The following is a 21,232-nucleotide window of genomic DNA, read 5'->3' on the forward strand; positions in this document are numbered from 1 at the left end:
TGTGTGGAACCGATTTGGGACAGAGCCTTCCGCCCACCGTTGGGAGAAGTCAGCCTCCAAGCGGGGGTGGTGGCATGAAGAACTGCAAGATTGGCGGTTTGGAAAGCTGGATTCTTACTCCAGTTTAGGGATTCAGGCACAGCAGATTCCAAGAGGGAAAAGCCGTGGACATCTGTTTGTGGCGGGTGGGGAGAGGGTTCATAGACATTTACCCAGGGTCACATTGTTCTGATGCATTCCACTTCGGTATTTTTCCCGCTACAACAGCACAATCCCACTTTATCTTTTAGCCTGTGTAGTATTCATCCTCACATTATTCTAATGAGTTCCTCCTCCCACTTTTATTACTTCCAATTATGTGGGTTTTGTAAATCTTGAAAGCTTTATTGGTGCCTTGATTATTCTTACCACATCCCTCTTTTTTACGGGCAAAATTGGAAATAGCAGTGGTATGTACCAATATTTAAAATTATTTTACTTTTCTTTTAAGCATCTGCAGTGTGTCATACATTCTGTTCAACCCAGGGTTACTTAGATTGTTTTTAAAAGGGAATTGTTAAAATTAAAAGAGATTTAAAATTGCTTTTCCTCTTACCTTTCACCATCTCCACTTCTCACCAACTTGTGACTTTAAATAAGCCACTTAACTTCTGTGTGCCTCATTTTCCTCATCTGTAAAAACAGGGATATTAACAGTATCTATCTCACATGGCTGGTATGAGGAATAAATGCATTAATAATATATAAAGCGCTTAGCTGTGCCTGGCCCACAGAAGCATGCATAAGTGTTTGCTACTCTTATCCTATTTATCATTAGAATTACTTCATTCTTGGAAGAGTGATCATTCTCATACCAGGTGTCACATCTTTGCCCATTTCAGTGAGATATATCTTCTTTTTTGAGAAAATTTTTATTTATTGATATAAAATTAGCATGCAACATTATATAAATTTTAGGTGTACAACATTATATCTCTTTTTTGCATGAAACAATATCTTTATTACATACTATTTTCATCTATTTTTTTCTTCTATTTAATTTTTTTTCCCAGAGGTACAGGCCTATGGTTCATCAGTCTTATATAATACCCAGTGCTCATTACATCACATGCCGTCCTTAATGTCCATCACCCACTTACCCCATCCCTCCACCTCACTCCCTCCAGCAACCCTCAGTTTGTTTCCTATGATTAAGAGTCTCTTATTGTTTGTCACCATCTCTGGTTTCATCTTGTTATTTTTTCCTCTCTTCCCCTATGATTCTCTGTTTTGTTTCTTAAATTCTGCATATCAGTGAGATCATATGATAATTGTCTTTCTCTGATTGACTTATTTCACTTAGCATAATACCCTCTAGTTCCATCCACTCATTGCAAATGGCAAGATTTCATTTTTTGATGGCTGAGTAATATTCCATATATATATATCACATCTTCTTTATCCATTCATCTATTGATGGACATCTAGGCTCTTTCTATAGTTTGGCTATTGTGGACATTGGTGCTATAAACATTGGGGTGCACGTTCCCCTTCGGGTCACTACATTTGTATCTTTGGGGTAAATACCTAGTAGTGCAATTGCTAGGTCGTAGGGTAGCTCTATTTTCAACTTTTTGAGGAACCTCCATCTGTTTTCCAGAGTGGGCTGCACCAGCTTGCATTCCCACCAACAGTGTAGGAGGGTTCCCCTTTCTCCACATCCCCGCCAACATCTGTCATTTCCTGACTTGTTAATTTAAGCCATTCTGACTGGTGTGACATGGTATCTCATTGAGGTTTTAATTTGCATTTCCCTGATGCTGAGTGATGTTGAACCTTTTTTCATGTGTCTGTTGGCCATCTGTATGTTTTCTTTGGAGAAATGTCTGTTCATGTCTTCCGCATATTTCTTGATTGGATTATTTGTTCTTTGGGTGTTGAGTTTGATAAGTTCTTTATAGATTTTGGATACTAGCCCTTTATCTGATATGTCATTTGCAAATATCTTCCCCCCTTCTGTCGGTTGTCTTTTGTTTTTTTTGACTATTTCCTTTGCTGTGCAAAAGCTTTTTTTTTTTTTTAAAGATTTTATTTATTTATTTGACAGAGAGAGAGACAGCCAAAGAGGGAACACAAGCAGGGGGAGTGGGAGAGGGAGAAGCAGGCTTCCTGCCAAGCAGGGATCCCGACGTGGGGCTCGATCCTAGGACCCTGGGATCATGACCCGAGCCGAAGGCAGATGCTTAATGACTGAGCCACCCAGGTGCCCCATGTGCAAAAGCTTTTTATCTTGAAGTCCCAATAGTTCATTTTTGCCTTTGTTTTCCTTCCCTTTGGAGACGTGTCTAGCGAGAAGTTGCTGTGGCTGAGGTTGAAGAGGTTTATATTTTTTCTTAATAACTAAATATTACTAGAGTGCCAAATGATTATAGGACAAAATGGATTCCCTTGATATCCTTCCTAGTCTTCCTGCCCCCCTCCCTTGCTACCATTGCTGACTCTATTGGTTTTAATGCACTTTGAAAAGGGTCGTAGGTACTTGCACAGCAGTGATTAAAGATAGATGGCAGCAGTGAATGTCTTCACATGGTAAATATTGGTAGTTTGAACAATGACAATGGACATTTTCTTTTAAGTGACTTGCATGTGAAATCTATTTGAGGAAAGAGGTTTTTTTTTTTTCTTTAAAAAAAAATGTCTGGTTTCCTGAATTATCGGTTACATTTAATAAATACAAGAATCAATCTGTTTTTTTTGCTTTATATAAAAAATGGGAATGATTTTTTAGCTAGTACTCAGATGACATTTTGTATTTATATGATATGACTTTATGATTATTGTGCATGCATTTTGCTAAAAGGCCATAAATTTGTATCTGTGACTAAAGTTTTTTTTATGGCCCCTGTTCAAAGTTTCAGTGAATTCTGTACCTATACAGAGAATTGATAGAACTCATATAAGTAGAAATTGAATGCAGTGTTTTGAGTGAAGTTTGGAATTTAAAAGTAAGATTCTCCTGGATAAAGTGAATTTTCTTACTCTGCTTTTTATCAGACCTAAAACATTAATTAATAGCTTAGTTGTTAGTCTGCCCAAAGAAACTTTCTGTCTTCCCTTTAGGTGGATTATTGACACTGTTTTGGGTTTCCACATAGATTTAAAGAAATTAGGGAGCTACCAGGACACCTGAGTGGCTCAGTCAGTTAGGTGTGTCTGTGTTCATCTCAGGTCATGAATCCCATGGGCCTGGGATTGAGCCCCACTTTGGGCTCCCTGCTCAGAGGAGAGTCTGCCTCTCCCTTTCTCTCTCCCTCTGCCTCTCCCCGTGGCTTGTGCTTGTGCTCTCTCTCTCAAATAAATAAATAAAATCTTAAAAAAAACCCAAAAAAACAAATTATGGAGATACCAATTTTGCAGGTTACTGTATAGGAAGTACTAGCCTCTCTGTGAGTAATAGTTAACTTTAGTTAAGCCACACTGTATTTTTCAATATTATCAGAATAACACAAACATTTTCTATTTCTCAGTAGAGTTATAAAGGTAAAAATGTGCTTCGAACTGTATTGTCAGAGAATTAGGTATTTTCATGATTTCTGTAATAGTAATACGATCTCATATTGAAATCCATCCCCACACCCACCTTCCCTGCTCTGATTTTTCAAATAAAAAGAGCAGGGGACACCTGGCTGGCTTAGTCAGTTATACGTCTGCCTTCAGCTCAGTTCATGTTTGCAGGGTCCTGGGATCAAGTCCCGCATCTGGCTCCTTGCTTGGCAGGGAGCTTGCTTCTCCCTCTGCCTGCCACTCCCCCTGCTCGTATGCTCTCTCTCTCTCTGTGACAAATAGATAAATTAAATCTTAAAAAAAAGAGCAGATAAACAAAACCCAGGTACTACATTCATTAACATTTCAAACTACATTTTTTTCAATAAGTTGAAATTATTTTAATTTTTACATAATTTTAGATGGAGGAGGCACTTAGTTATGCAACATAATTTTTTGTAGTTTTTTTTTTATTTTTTTTATTGTTATGTTAATCACCATATATTACATCATTAGTTTTTGATGCAGTGTTCCATGATTCATTGTTTGTTCATAACACCCAGTGCTCCATGCAGAACGTGCCCTCCTCAATACCCATCACCAGGCTAACCCATCCCCCCACCCCCCTACCCTCTAAACCCTCAGTTTGTTTTTCAGAGTCCATCATCTCTCATGGTTCGTCTCCCCCTCTGACATACTCCCCTTTTCTTCCTCTCCTGTTATCTTCTTCTTTTCCTTTTTTCTTAAAATATGTTGCGTTATTTGTTTCAGAAGTACAGATCTGTGGTTCAACAGTCTTACAATTTTTTGTAGTTTTAACCAAAATATCTTTGTACAAATTTTATTGTATATATCTATCACTGTATAATAAAATCTTCCCTGCTTAGAACAGTATTTTACACTACATTAGCGTTAAACACATACTATTGCTGACTGAACTCAATAATGTTATTTGATTGCTTTGAGACAATGCTTAATCTAATCTGGTAGATGTGTTTATAGCTGAGAGTATAAAGTAAATGAGAAATTACGTGTTACATATAACCTGCTGTGGCCTCATTCTTTTGTTTGATATTTAATTGTACAGTTCTATTATTACAGGCATATAAGTACTTATAAAAATATCACATTTAAGTGCCTTTCCATTTTGTTCTATCCTTATTTTTAAATAAGTGGATGCAAATTAGACTTAGAAACTTTGCATTGTTTTTTTTGCACATGCGCTTTTTGGAAGGGAAAAGAAAAAATGGAATATAATTGACCTAGATAAATTACTATAGTTGTTTGAAGGCTGAAGTAAAACCAGGCTTATACCATAATATATGTTTTTGAAGTACCTATAGCTCAAAATATAAAATAAATCTGATAAATGAGATGATTAAGTCTTTATAAAATTGGATGCTATAATATGTTTGTGTTTTTGAGCACTCAGACTTTAAAGGATGCATGCTTTAAATTACCTTTTTGTTTACTATCATTAGTATTCATCTCAAAGTGATGGAATTTTTTTTTCCAGCTTTGCAAATCTGATATTTTTTTTGGTCTGTGGTTTGATGTTTTGTTGCAGAACAAAATGGGAGATGCTGAAGCAGGCAAGAAGATCTTTATTCAAAAATATGCTCAGTGCCACACAGTGGAAAAAGGTGGAAAACACAAGACTGGTCCAAATCTCTGGGGCCTTTGTGGATGAAAAACAGGACAAAGACCAGGATTTTCTTTTTCTGATGCTAGCAAAAACAAAGGTAAAACCTAGGCAGTTGTGGGAGAGAACCAGAAACTTTGTAGCAAAGAAAAAAAGCACATTAATTGATATTATATTTCCTAGTTTACAGCATTAAAAATTAAATTCTCATGTTTATATTACTGAAATGTTGATTCATATCATAAGATCTATATTTTGATAACTGGTCTCTTTTTGATCAGAGGAATTAGCAATTCTCTGTGGCATAGGTTTTTACCTATACAAGGTATTTTATTTTATGCAGTACATTTATGTTGAAAAAGCATGAGCTAAATTAAAAAGATCAAATCATATTTTATTTTATTTTTTTTTAAAGATTTTATTTATTTATTTGAGAGAGAGAATGAGAGACAGAGAGCACGAGAGGGAAGAGCGTCAGAGGGAGAAGCAGACCCCCCACTGAGCAGGGAGAGCCCGATGTGGGACTCGATCCCAGGACTCCAGGATCATGACTTGAGCCGAAGGCAGTCGCTTAACCAACTGAGCCACCCAGGTGCCCCTCAAATCATATTTTAATGGCATAATGGTAGTTTTCTATTTGTAGTAGTGATTCTTAGCAGAGTGTGGGGATGTTATATAAATAGTTTGAAAAAGTATATTCAGTGATCTTTTTTTTGTTGATGGAAAGTGGGTAGATGGCAGTTAAAATGAGAAAGCATTTTAGGGTTGAAATTAAAAATGGCCGGAAAAAACTATAATACCTTTGCAAAGAATTTTATTATTCCTGGATATGCATATATATATACATACATACATACATACATACATATATACATATCATTAGCATTCACCTCAAAAATAGGGAATAACTCTAGATAGACTGAAGCTCTATTTTGAACTGTTCTTGGAGGCCTAGCATTTCTTACTGGCCTGAATTTCAGATCATTATAATGCTACTGTTTGGAAAGATTTTTATTTTATTTTGTTTTTGTTTCTTTTTATTCTTTTTATTGAAGTGTAATTCACACATTAGCCATTTTGAAGTGTACAAGTCAGTACATGTAGTGTATTCAGAGTATTGTATAATCAGCACCTCTCTGTAGTTTCAAAACTTTTTCATTACTTGAGAAGAACCCCTGTACCCATTAAATAATCACTCCCCATTTCCTCCTACCCTTTACCCCTTGTAACCTCTAATCTCTTTCTATCTTTATGGATTTGCCTATTCTGCATATTTCATAAAAAGGAATAATAAAATATGACCTTTTATGTTTGACTTCTTTCACTTAGCATAATGTTTTCAAGGTTCATTGAAGTTATAGCATGTATCAATACTTCATTCTTTTTATGGCTAATCATATTTAATAGAATGTATATATCACAATTTGTTTATCCATTTATCAGTTGATGAACATTTGGATTGTTTCCACCTCTCGCCTATTGTGAATATTGAGTCCCTGTTTTCAGCTCTTTTCGATATATATAGATATGTATATCTATATATATGTTGGGGTCATTTATTAAATCTATATTTAACTTTTTGAGGAAAGCCAAATTGTTTTCCACAGTAGCTGTACCATTTTACATTCCCATCAGTAATGTAGGATTCCTATTTCTCGGATCCTCTCCAATCCTTGTTATTTTCTTTTTCTTCTTAAAAATTGCCATCCTAGTGGGTGTGAAGTGGCATCTCACAATTTTGTTTTGCATTTCATTAATGAATGATGGTGTTGAACATGTTTTAGTGTGCTTTGTTAAAAAAGAAAACCACAGAGCCAAAATAGAATCACTTGTACTAGGCCCACAACACTAAACCCGGGGCTTAATACCTAGCTTAATTGTAGTTTCAACCTTTCCCAGGAATGTAATCTTAACCTGTTAGTCTGGAATTTCCTGGTCGGCGCTGGTAAAGTAATCCACCTAGTAAGACCCTTTCGTCCCCCAAAAAGAGGTGACCTTGTCTGAAATAATTCTTTCTTACTGTATTATGACTTCCTTGTCCTGTCTTTAAAAACCTTTCCCTTTCTGTAGCCCTTTGGAACTCCTTTCTATATGTTGCCTGATTCATGAATCATTGAATAAAGTCAATTTGATCCTTAAACTCACTCAGTTGAAGTTTTTTTGTTCAACAACTTGTTGGCCATTTGTAGATTTGGAAAAATGTTTATTCCTGTCCTCTGCCTATTTTTTATTTGAATTGTTTGTCTTTTTTATTGTTGAGTTTTGAGAGTTCTTTATGTATTCTGGACACTAACCTCTCATCAAATATGTAATTTTCAAATATTTTCTCTTCTTTTTTAGTTTGTCTTCATTTGCTTGATAATGTCCTTTGATGCACAGAAGTTTTTAATTTGTATAAAGTCCATTTATCTATATTTTTGTTGATTTTTGGGGAGGGCATCAAATCTAAGAATCCATCACCATATCTGAGGTCATAAAGATTTGCCCCTATGTTTTCTTCAAATAGTTTTATAGTTTTAGCTCTTAGATTTAGGTTTTTGACCCATTTTCACTAAATTTCTTATAGAGAGTGAAGGAATAGTCCTACTTCATTCTTTTGCATGTGGCTATCATCGCTTCTCAGACTTTTGATTAAGATCAAGTGCATGTGTTTATCCAGCTATCCCAGCCCCATTTCTTGAAAAGACCATTCTTTCCCAGTTGAATGGTCTTGATACCCTTGTTGAAATTCAATTGGCCATGTATGTTAGGGTTTACTTCTGGACATTGAATTCTATTCTGTTGGTCTGTATATCTATCCTTATAATAACACCACAGTTTTTATTACTGTAGTTTTTTGATAAGTTTTGAAATTAGGAAGTGTGAGCCCTCTAGCTATGTTTTCCTTTTTCAGTATTGTTTTGGCTCTTCGGGGCCCTTTGCAGTTCTGTGAATTTGAGGATAACCTTTCCCATTTCTGCAAGAAAGGCTTTGGAATTTTGATAGAGATTGCATTGTATCTGTGGATTGTTTTCGTGAGTATTGCCATTTTAGCAACATTAATGTTCCAATCTATGAACATGGGATGCTTTTCCATTTATTAAGGTCTCCGTTCATTTCTTTCAGAAATATTTTGTAATTTTCAGTGTACAAGTCTGTCACTTCCTTGGTTAAATTGTGCCTAAGTATTTTATTCTTTTAGATATTATTATAAATAGAACTGTTTTCTTAATCTCTTTTTCAAATTGTTCATTGCTTGTGTATAGAACACAACTGATTTTTGTGTGTTGATCTTATACCCTGAAGCTTTGCTGAATTAATTTATTAGTTCTGGTAGATTTTTTGTGGATCCTTTGGGATTTTCTACATATAGAATCATATCATCTGTGATAGAGGTAGTTTATTTTTTCCTTTCCAGTTTGGATGGCTTTTATTTCTTTTGTTTTCCCTAATTGCTCTATCTAGGACTTCTAGTGGAATTCTGAGTAGAACTGGTGAAAATGAGCCTCTTTGTTTTGTTCCTGATCTTAGAGGGAAAGTTTTCAGCTTTTCACCTTGGGTATGGTATTAGCTGGGGGTTTCCAAAAATCCCTGTTTTCTTGTTAAGCAACTTACCTTTTATTCTTAGTTTACTGAGTGTTTATATCATGAAAGGGTGTTGGAATTTGTCAATTTTTTTTCTGCATCTTTTGAAATAATAATGTATTCTTTTTCCTTTTGCTCTATTAATGTGTTAAGTTGATTGATTTTCTTATGTTGAACCATCCTTGCATTCCTGGGATAAATCCCATTTGGTCATAGTATGTAATCCTTTTAATATGAGTTGGATTTAGTTTGCCAGTATTTTTTGAGGATTTTTGCATTTATAGTGATTAGAGATTCTGGTTTGTAGTTTTCTTATGGTGTCTTTGTCTGGCGTTGGTGTTTAGAGAAGTTTAAAATATAGATTATTGCAGCTGTGAGTTCTCTTCATACATGATTTGAATTTGGTATTTTTAAATTTCTTAATGGGTTTTATAGTGCTGTATAGTGCTTATTTAATTGAGCTTTGTGGACTATATTGTAGGAGAAGGGTTTTAATGAAGGGAGTTGGCATTTTGTGCACTTTTTTTTTTTTGGTGCAAATGTAATAGCTTGCATTTTGTCAAAAGAGAGATTCTGCTTATTCTAACCTGTGTTAATATTTCTAGTAAGATAGTGTTTTGGGTTGGTCTCAGCCTATCCATAGTGATATTATTGACTAGAAATGCCTGGGGACACTCACCTGGGCCTATACTACTTGTAGAGCCCCCACAGACATTTCCTCAACCAAAGTCAATGTTGTGGCTGGACCAGACCTTGTGGTTCTTATTATGATTGAAAGACACTCCTTAGCATCAACCATCAGGGAATTTTGAAAAGAAAGATTTATTACTCATGAGTCCTGGAGGTTACATGGCATGTCTGGGACCACACAGTGAGGTTGAGAGGAAAGAGAGAGTGAGAGGGAGCTAGTGAGCAGGCCTGGTGTTTTGCTTTTATTGGAGTCAAGGGTGGGGTGCCTAGTGTTTGGCAGGTTCATTGTTTAATGGTGAATTTAAAACATAAGAGTGGGAATTAAAGCATGGGAAGGGAAAAACAAACAGTCCTCAAATATAGTTATCTAGGTCTACCAGAGCATTCTTAAAAAAAGGGGGGGACTTCATGGGTGGGGAAACTTGGCTCTGTCTATTCATGTAACTGGCAGTGTGTTTATTCAGACTGGATGTCTTTGAAGTAGATGTCTTGGCAAACAAAAGCTTAATGTCAGGCATTTATATTATAATTTTTTAAAAAGCTAATTATCAGGTGCCTATTCTACAGATAGGTGAGATATAGTGAAATTTTTGTTACCTAGAATATTGGGGAAAGGGACCTGTTTATAGTCAAATGGTTTAGTTAAAACAAAAGTAGCACATGTAGGATTTTTACAGCTTTTTATGTGAAAAGAAGATACTTTTTATCTTTCTGAAATGTTGAGAACAATACAGTTTAGTAGGATGGAGAGCTAGGAAAGTCCTTGGTCCCTAGACTTCTCTTGGCTTTTAAAGCAAACCAGGATGGAGTGGGGTGGGGAATATATGTTAAGTGTTTGAGGACTGTATTAGTTTCTTAGGGCTGCTGTAACAAAATATCATAAATTGAGTGGCTTAAAATAACAGAAATTTATGGTTTCACATTTCTGGAGGCTAGAAGTGCAAAATCGAGGTGTTGGCAGGACCATGCTCTCTCTGAAACCTGTAGGGCAATCCTTCCTAGTTTCTGGTAGTTTGCCAGTTATCTTGGTGTTTTGGGCCTTTGGCTGCATAACTCCAATCTCTGTCATTTCATGATTCCTGTGTGTCTCTGTCTTCACATGGCTGTCTTATAAGGATACCAATCATATTAGATTGGGAGCCCATCCTACTACAGTATGACCTCATTTCAACTTAACTAATCACATCTGCAATGATCCTATTTCTAAACAAAGCCACATTCTGAGGTACTGTGGGTTAGGACCTCAATGTGTCCTTATTCAGGGAACATCCATAATAAAGGACCATATATACATATAAAATAAATACATAGATAATTGGTAAAACACTTAAGGTAAAATAAAATAGAATAAAATTTAATCTTTGGTCAAGGGTGCTTCAGAATCTTTAAGCATCAATGTAATTGTTATTAACACAGTATCATTGTGTTTAGTATTTGCAAAAAATGCTGGTTAATAGGTATTCTATAATAAAGAATTTGGTTTTTGTCCTAGGTTCCTAGGAGGGTATCTCCAAAACCTTAGAATTTCCCAAGTTATAAGAGTGTCTCTTTTATTTAAGTTTGGGCCCTTGGACCACCACCTGAGTTTATGCTAGTAAGATGACTTATGGTAGGCTCCTAGATAGTTTCAGGATGGGGGTGGCCAAGCTTGAAAGACCAACTATGTGAGAGACTTGGAGCTTTGGGCTAGGCGAGTTATCAGTCCAACCTCCAGGGTTAGGGGACAGGAGCTAGAGATTGAGTTTTATCACATAGCTAATGATTCAGTAGGCATTCTTATGTAATAAAACCCCAATAAAAACTCTGGACACTTTAATTGGAAGCTCTGCTTGAGCGTCCTGTTTGTGAGCATATCAATTACTAGAAGAGTAATGAGTGCTGATTCCCTAGGGAAAGGACTCAGAAGCTCTGTTTGGGACTTTCCCAAACTTCATCATATGGATCTCTTTATCTCGCTGGTCCTGATTTTATCCTTTATATTAAAACTGTAACTAAGTGTAGTGCTTTCCTAAGTTCTGTAAATTGTTCTAGCAAATTATCAAACTTGAGGGGGTCCTGGGAACCTTCAAATTTATGGCCAATTGGTTAGAATTTGGCATGGCCTGGGACCCCAAACTTGCTGCTGGTGTCTAAAGTGAGGACAGAATTGCTGGGAACTATGGAGTCTGTTCAGTTTCAGGCAGTTAGGATCAGATTTCCCTTCCATTTATTGCAATAAGATTTCTAGTTGATAGACTATTGAATAAATCAGTCTGAAACTTGGATTTATTATTTGAATTTATATGGTTCTTTAGTTTTTAAAGTAGTATTTTTCTTTTTTTTTTTTAAAGAATTTATTTATTTGACAGAGAGAGACACAGCGAGAGAGGGAACACAGGCATGGGGAGTGGGAGAGGGAGAAGCAGGCTTCCAGCGGAGCAGGGAGCCTGATGCGGGGCTCGATCCCAGGACCCTGGGATCATGACCTGTGCTGAAGGCAGATGCTTAACGACTGAGCCACCCAGGCGCCCCTAAAGTAATATTTTTCTATAGTGTCATTTTCTTATTTTGTTATCACATTACAAGAACAGTCAACTTTTGAGTCCTAACTTATAGACTAGTTATAACCTAATATTTATTAATCTAAATGCCAGTATTTTGAGCGTTTTATTGCTTATTAGCATTGATTACAAATAATATTAAAACTGATTACATGGCGTCTTCCTTCTCCCTCTACCCCTCCCCCCTGCTCATGATTGATCTCTCTCTCAAATAAACACAATCTTTAAAAAAAACTGATTACAAATATGTCTTTTATTGTAGACTGTTGTCAAAGAGTAAAAGCTGTATAGAAGGCTTTGCTTTAACATTATTTAAGATTTAGTAATAAAATTTCTGTAAGTCAGATCATTTAAGTAGTATTTATGACTTATTTGGGGATATAATATTACTATTTGTTCTACTGGTTACATAATAATAAGTAGGGGAATGAAATTGAATCCCTGTATTATGCCACTCATAAAAATTAACTTGAAATGGATTAAAGACTTAAGTAAATTAAAGACTTGAAACTGTAAAACTTCTAGAAGAAAACAGAGAGAAAAGGATCCTTGACATTGGTCTTTGTAATGATCTTCTGGATATTGACACCAAAAGCACAAGCAACAAGAACAGTCATTAAGTGGGACTACATCAAACTAAAAAGCTTCTGCACAGCAAGATAAATAGTCAACAAAATGAAAAACCAACCTATGGAATGGGAGAAAATATTTGCAAATTATGTATCTGATAAAGGATTGATGCTCAAAATATATAAAGAGTGGATGCAACACAATAGTGAAAAAACAAACCAATTAAAAAATAGGCACAGAAACTGAATATTTTCCCAAAGAGGACATATAATTCGACCACAGGTACGTGAAGAGGTGTTCAACATCACTAACTGTCAGGAAAATGCAAATCAAAACCGCAGTGAGATATCACCTCATGCCTGTTCTTAAAATTGTTATCATCAGAAAGACAAGAAACAACAAGTGTTGGCAAAGATGTGGAAAAAAGGAAACACTTGTGAACTGGTGGTAGAAATGTAAATTGGTGCAGCCACTATGGAAAACAGTGTGGAGATTCATTTAAAATGAAAAATAACTATCATATGATCCAGTAATATCATCTCTGGGTATGTATCCAAGGGAAATGAAAACAGAATCTGGGAGAGATATCTGCATCCCATGTTCATTGCAGTATTATTTGCAATAGCCAAGCTATGGAAACAACCTAAGTGTCAGCAGATGAATGGAGAAAGATGTGGTAAATATATACAATAGAGTGTTCAGCCATGAGAAAGAAGGAAATCCAGCCATTTGCAAAAACTTGGATGAACCTTGAAGGCATTATGCTGAGTGAAATAAGTTAGAGAAAATAATACTGTATAATATCATTTATATGTGGAATCTTAAAAGGTCAAACTCAGGAAGTTTTAGGAAGGTGAGAGGATCCTGAGCTCACCTCATCCATGTGGACACACTGAGATAATATACTATGTGACTAACTCTGAAAACGACCTGAAGACTGGCAGAACACACCTCCTAGAGCTAATCATAGAAGGCCACATCAAAAAGAGTAGAAGGGGTGAAAACATCTTTCGGAACCAAACCCCAGCACACAATAGGAGGGACATCACAAGCATGGAGAAGCAAGAGGATCAGAATCCACACCAGGCACCCCTGGCACAGGAGACTCAAACTGGAAGACAAATCCCCACAACATCTGGCTTTGAAAATAAGTGGGGCTTAACTTTAGGAACTTCAACTTCAACAAAGAGATATAAAATATAAAATAACCTGTCAGTGGTGAAGAATTCAATAATTGAAATAAAAAAATCACTAGAGGAAATCAAGAGCAGATTAGAGGAGGCAGAGGAACTACCAGTGAACTGGAAGACAGTGTAATGGAAAGCCATGAAGCTGAACAGCAAAAAGATAAAAGAGTAGCAAAAAATGAGAATAGGTAAAGGGACCTCTGTGACATCATCAAGCATAATAACATTTGCATATAGGGATCCCAGAAGGAGGAGAGAGAAGGGGGGCAGAAAACTTATTTGAAGAGATAATAGCTGAAAACTTCCCTAATCTGGGGAAGGAAACAGACATCCAGATCTAGGAAGCACAGAAGGCCCATAACAAGATGAACCCAAGGAAGTCCACACCCAGACACATAATAATTGAAATGGCAAAAAGTACTGATAAAGAGATTTTTAAAAGCAGCAAGAAAAAAAGAAAAGTTACATATAAGGGAAACCCCATAAGACTATTAGCTGATTTTTTAGCAGACATTTTGCAGGCCAGAAGGGAGTGACATGATGTATTCAAAGTGCTGAAAGGAAAAAACCTACAACCAAGAATATTCTGCCCAGAAAGGTTATCATTCAGAACAGAAGGAGAGATAGAATTTCCCAAACAAAAGTAAAAGGTGTTCATCACCACCAAACCAGCCTTATAAGAAATATTAAAGGAAATTCTTTAACTGGAAATAAAAGGCCATAACTAAAAGTAAGAAAATTATTAAAGGAAAAAATTTCACAGGTAAAAGGAAATACAGTTAATGTAGTAGGTTAATCACTTTTAAAGCTAGTATGGAGGTTAAAACTCAAAGGTAGTAAAATCAGTTACATCTACAAAAACTAGCTGAGGGATACACAAAATAGAAAAATAAAATATGACATTGTATACATAAAAAATTATGTATATATTGTATGCATTGTATACATAAAAATTTAGTGCTTTTAGAGTGTGTTTAAACTTAAGGGACCATCAACTTAATATAGATTCCTGTACACATAAGCTGTTATGTATGAATCGAATGGTAACCACAAATCAAAAACCTATAATAGATACACAAAATAATAAAGAGGAAGGTATCTAAGTGTAACACTAAAGAAAGCCATCAAAACTACAAGGGAAGAGAGCAAGAGAAGGAAGGAATAGAGAAGACCTATCGACAAGAAGACCTATAAACAGAAAACAGTTAACAAAATGGCAATAAGTACATAACGGTAATTACTTTAAATGTAAATGGACTAAATGCTCCAATCAAAAGGCATAGGGTGACTGACTGGATTAAAAAAAATTAAGACCTGTTTATATGCTGCCTACTCACTTCAGATGTAAGGACATACACAGACTGAAAGTAGAGGGATGGAAAAAGATATTCCATGCAAATGGAAATCAAAAGGTAGAATGCTTCTTTTAAAGATGGCATGTCTGTGTTTTTTTTCTTTAATCCTGGCTCTCCTGACCCTCCATAGTGTCAAATTGAATTTAGGGAGATTTTCACATCCAGCTTATATACACTCTACTCTTTTTGGGCCAGAGGACTGTGACTTGCCCCTTAGGATTTATCACCTACTTTGGAGAACTCTTCTTCTTTTGAGATCATTAGTGACAGGTGTCCTCTTACTCTGGTCCAAGTTTTATGTTTTTGGTAGTCTTCTGATTATATGAAGTTTGGAGTTCTAGGTGCTCCCTTTATATTTTATCAAAAGGGGAGTTAACATTTTTGTTTCTCTTTGTCCATATTCTTTTTGACTGGTTTTAGAAGGGAAAAAATGAAGAGACAACCTTTCTCATTGTAAAACTGCTTTCCTGCAATCATAGCTTTTTGACAGAGATTTGGACAGAGGCTACATGCTATGATTGGAAGAAAAAAACATGAAAATATGAGTTAGCAGTCACAGATTCTTGACTTTAAGTCATCTTGTCTCTTAGGTCGAATTATTCTCCTCTGTTTGGATCATTTATTCATCTGCAAAATGAGGGGTTGGATTAATTTCTAAGATCTCTTCTAGAAGGAACTCTGTGATTCTGGGAGGATGGGGTGCTGCTTAGGTCCAACATGTCTAGGTTGGAAGTTTATTGGTATACTTTGGATCATGCTGAACAGCATGTGAGTATTAGATTTCTATAGGGAACTGGAAGAGTAGAGCACCAAAGACTAATTTTGGAATTTTCTTACTGGTCAGAAACTGTAAGTATTCCCAGTTATGAGAGCCTTCCTATTGAATCCAAGAGTATTCTTTTGTTCACATATGTGGGTCACATCGGAAAGTAAGCCTTACAAATATAACTACACAAACTTAAAACTTATTTTCACCTTTATAGGTGTTATCTGGGGAGAGGAAACTCTGATGGAATATTTGGAGAACCCAAAGAAATATATCCCTGGAACTAAAATGGTTTTTGCTGGTCTTAAAAAGAAGAGTGAAAGAGAAGATCTTATTCAGTATTTGAGACGGGCAACATCTTCATGAAATGCTCTTGCAACATTAGTTATAAGCCAAAATTTTCCAATTTTATTTTATTTATTTTTTTTAAGATTTTATTTATTTATTTGACAGAGAGAGACAGTGAGAGCAGGAACACAAACAGGGGGAGTGGGAGAAGGAGAAGCAGGCTTCCCGCTGAGCAGGGAGCCCGATGTGGGACTCGATCCCAGGACCCTGGGATCATGACCTGAGCCAAAGGCAGACACTTAACGACTGAGCCACCCAGGCGCCCCAAAATTTTCCAGTTTTAAATATTGCATGTTTAAAGAAGTCGTATTTGATATTTCTTGATGAGTCTGTAGTAAATTTAACATTTAAAAGTAAAAGTTGAAATTTTTGATTGTGTGTAATCTACTGATCAAATGCCTTTCCAAGTCTGAACTGACTTTTGTCTGCTCACTAGGGATGTGAATAAGGTCAGCATGGAGGAGGAGAGGGAAGAAAACTGAAATCTATTGTGCTTCAGTGGTCCCTACATGCACAAAATATTTTATAAGCCTAGCAACTACTATTGATGATGGAGATAATTTCCACATACTTATTTCTCTGTAATTTAAATGTAGATATAGCAGATATTAGCTTCAGTTTTCATTAAGCTATGTTTGGTTTTGTGTTTGCCTTTTATTATAACGTTATTGTATTTATAATTACAACTTTATCATAAGTAACTTTAAGGAAAAAAGTAAGGAAAGTGAAGTCAAATAATTGATCTTATCTTAGGAATATGATTGGAATGAAAAACAAATTATTGACCATGAGTGACAAAATAAAACCTAGAGAGAAGGAGAAAAGCGTGTTCTAGGTTAGTAAGCATTTATGTCATTTAACATATAATACTTTTTCATTCACCTTTTTATGGCACCTTTCTAATCCTGAGTAATGTAAGGCTGGACTCCATGGAGGGAGACCATATACCCTGAGAAAGAGAGAGAAGAAAAAAATAACCCTTACCATTGACGTGGAAGGGAATAGTGGCTCTGTGTGGTATGAGGTGGCCCTTGAAATGGCTGTGCAGTCCTACGAGTACTACATTACCCAAATATAAGGCCCAATGCAAGAAAGAGAAGGTATTTCCTTACCAAAGAGGTGGGTAATGGACTAGTCAGGGGTCATTATGGGTGAGAATAGGATATCCATTATTTAATTTACACTTCATAATAACACCGCTGTAAGGTGGATTTTACCTTCTCATCGAGGCTTGTGCCAGAACCAACATTTGGATCTTCTGCCCAATTCCTGGTGACTCTTTAACCATGTCATAGGGATAATATGTTAACTTATTAGCAAATTCTACTACTGGGAAGTTACCCTAACCAAAAATTCCCAAAGTGAGGGGACATGGTTGAAAAAGCTGTGATTTCCAGAAAATTCTATTAAGTCAACTAAGTGCTTTGACTCTATTTTAATGCTTCTGGCAAGTGGGCGCTCAGTGCCACTACTGAATAGAAGAGTGTGTCTTTGGGGACCAAGGGAGACTTCAGACGAAGTTGAGCTTGTTACTCTTCTAGGAGAAATTCTTTGATGAGGGCAGAGACATCTGTAGGGACTCCAAGAGTGTATTAGGGATGTTACCAGTCTCAGTTGAGTTGGGTTTGCAAGGATATAGAATTTGGTGACATACCTCGTATTTTAATTTATACGGGACAGAGAACTCTGTAAGAAAGAACTTGAACTTAATTCATATCTGTAATTATAGCTCAGATTTACACAACTCTGACAGATGGACTTGGTGGCTTTAACAAAAGGCCACATTGCAGGGAGGAGCAAGAAGGAAGGCCTTATGTTTGGAGTTTAAATACTTTTTGGCGCAGGAGAAGCAGAAAGAAGATAGTGTGAGGAGAGCTGAGATAGTAAAGGGCAGTTGGGTGGAAATAGAGAAGGATGAAGGAGATTTCTTCCATTTAAAAAATCAAACTGATAAGATGTTGAATGTTGCTTTACATTTATGTCTTTCTTAGTAAGAGCAAAATAAATACCTCTTTGCTGGTAGTGATGTTTCTGGTATTAGAAAAAAGTTTGGAGGAAAATTTGCAAATAAATGCAGTAATTAAGATTCTGTACTATGATAGAGGTTTTATTATTGAATGAATATATGTGGTCTCTGAGAGGCTTAAATCCATTTTAGGGTCAATTTACATGAAGGGACTTTTGGACACTATGTAATTTTATCTTGTGTCAACTGTGACTGCTCTTCTGTGTATGGTTCCTGCTTAGGGCTTGTCACATGAGAAATCTACCTGAGATTTAGAAAGCAGTGGAGTTAGACAAAGGCCTTTACATTTGTAAGGTCAGTGCAGGGCCCCAGGTGCAACTCAGACTTGTCACTAATCTGTTGACAGCAGCCTTTGTGTGGTGGGGCAACAGCTGGGCACTCAGCTTCTCCAACTCCTCCCAGATCTCTTTCAGTTTGAGTCTTGGGCCATCCACATAATAGTTTGGAATGATGAGAAACAGACAGAATGGTACCACTTTGTCCTCCCAGGTTTGTCCTTCCTCTGTCTACTTTGCTCCCAGCTCCCGTTCCTATCTGCCCTGTTGACCTACAGTAACTTTAGGCCCATCACCAAATGCAGAGCCAACAACCTTCCATAGCCTTCCCCAGCTCTCCTTTGTGATCTTAGCGACTTTGCTCTGATCCTTTAGGTGCTCCCTTCTGGACCTGTGTTCCTCAGCTTCTCCCCAAATTGTGTTAAGGTCTCTTTTAGTAACTCCATTATTCACATCTCTCACAGTGGTCCCGCATCCCTGGTCAAACCCTAACTGATACAGGTACTGTGTCTGTGCAACACACCTCCTTACAATCACAGGAACCTCCAAGGGGATTGATCTCTAGGTACTTGCCCACCTAAATTTGGGGTACTTTAACAGAGCAAAGGAAAGGATAATGAACTTTACAACCATCTAAGGTGTCAAGTTACTGAAGTCTGCTATTGTCTCCTAAACTTGAATTAAAGATTGAATAGAAAAAAGATTTGCGTTAATCAGAGAATAGATTGTTATGTTTATGAAATCTGAAAGAAGTAGTATCCTTGTTTTATAGGACCATTAGCAGGAACTGGGAAACTTCAGTAGAAAGGAAATGTTATGCTGATTGCATATCAACAAAAATATATTTGAAAAGTGTTACAGACAGTGGGATGATTATATAAGATTTATCACTTTTAGCATAGGCAATTCTAAAATATATTTGACAGGGATCTGGAAGAATAAAGTGTTGTTTCATTTAATTAAAGTAAAAATGTGAGATCAGTTAACTTGGCAATTATTTGTGGGTTTCAGAAAGAACAGAGGGAACTCTTCAGAAAGCAAGGAACATTGTTAGTTGCTGTGTTCTTAAACTTTTTTATACTAGGGAGTGAAGTACTTTCCAGATGAAAACCTCTAGTCAGTGGTTCTTGTGGAAAACAACATACTATTTAGTTCTCAAGAAGGGTAATTTTTTAAATTGAACTCTTGTGTCCCACAGGAAGTTGTGTATAATACAGCATGATTTTGAGAGTATTTGCTTATTCTCCCTCATCATCACATTCTTCTAAAATATTAACATGGGGAAGAATTAAGAATCAAATTTTCTTCTCTATATTTTTCACTCAGTGATCATTATCATCAACTTGTGAGTTCAAAATCACGATTTCATGCATTTCTTCAGCCTGAATTCCTCATTCTCCACAAAGGGGGGACTCATTTAAGCACAGTATATTATGGTAGTAGAGGCAGGTGAGAGTGGGGCACCATCATGGGGAGGGTGTTGCATAAGGGCATAAGAGCTGATGACAGGCACTAAGAAGGCAGAGGAAGGGGTGCAGAAAGTGGCACTATTTATAAAATTTGGGGGATTGGGCCAGATCTCTCACTTTCAAATGTATTTTATTTGCACAACCATTCGTTTCTCTTCACCCAAAGCCATAAATTCATTAGGTCTATTACCTGTCGTCAAGTAATTGCAGGTGACAATTTCATTCACCAAATATTTGATCCCTACATAATATGGCTCACCATTTTTCTAGCTCCACATAACAGTTTCCATGCTGCCCACTATCTGATGCTAAAGACAGGGCTACAGAGCAGCACCCTACATCTAGGAAGTGTTTCTGTATTAGTCAACTCTGCTATAGTAAGAAAATCTTACGGACTTGCAACAACAAAACACTAATTGCTCATTTATAGGGCATGTAGCCTGTGGTCAGCTGTGGCTCTGTTCTGTGCCTTCTCATTCTCTGGGTTCTAAGAGTCATCTAACTTAGGTTAAAGGGGAAGTACCTATATGGGACATTCCCATTCTTGTGGCAGAGGGAAAGATCAAAAGCCCTGGAAGTAGCTCCTGATGCTTCTTCATAAAGCTTCTGCTCAGCTATGGCGTATGTTATGTGTGCTCACATTCCAGTAACCAAACCATTAAGTGGCTAAGCTCAACGCCAGTGAGGTGGGGAGGTATACTCTCCCTGCAAGAGGAATGGCAAGTCAGATAACAGTAGTAGGTCATCCTGTTAGAAGGAAGAGGGTAGTGAATAATGGCAAACAAGATACCATCTACCATAAACATGTATAAGCATTTCCTTTGCTCATATTTCCACTTGAGACAGTCGCTCTGTTGGACCCAGCCTCTTTGCTCTTTAAGTTACCTGTCAGTCACACCCTAGGTGCTAGCTTTGCTCTATTTTTGCTAAATTTGTTTTTATTGAGGTATAATTGATACATATTATGTCAGTTTCAGGAGTAAAACACAGTGATTCCATATATGTATATATTGCAAAATGATCACTATACTAAGACTAGCTAGCATCTACCACCATATGTAGTTACAAGAATTCTTTTCTTGTGATGAGAATTTTTAAGTTTACTCTTCCAACATCTTTCAGATATACGGTGCAGTATTATTACGTATAGCCACCATGCTATACATTTCATCCCCATAACTTATTTTAAAACTGGAAGTTTGGACCTTTTGACCCTGTTCACCCATTTCCCTTGCCTTTGGCAACCACCAGTCTGTTTACTGTATCTATGAGCTTGGT

The 21,232-nt window shown here is 36.6% G+C and overlaps 1 pseudogene; it reads left to right on the top strand.

The window, feature by feature from the left end:
- Positions 1-5,095: 5,095 nt before the first annotated feature.
- On the top strand, positions 5,096-16,202 carry LOC112807000 (cytochrome c, testis-specific-like; annotated as a pseudogene).
- The last annotated feature ends 5,030 nt before the right edge of the window (positions 16,203-21,232 follow it).

This window comes from Callorhinus ursinus, unplaced genomic scaffold, assembly GCF_003265705.2.
Source record: "Callorhinus ursinus isolate GAN/ISIS: 27379988/994484 unplaced genomic scaffold, GSC_fseal_2.0 scaffold2, whole genome shotgun sequence".
Taxonomy (NCBI): Eukaryota; Metazoa; Chordata; class Mammalia; order Carnivora; family Otariidae; genus Callorhinus; species Callorhinus ursinus.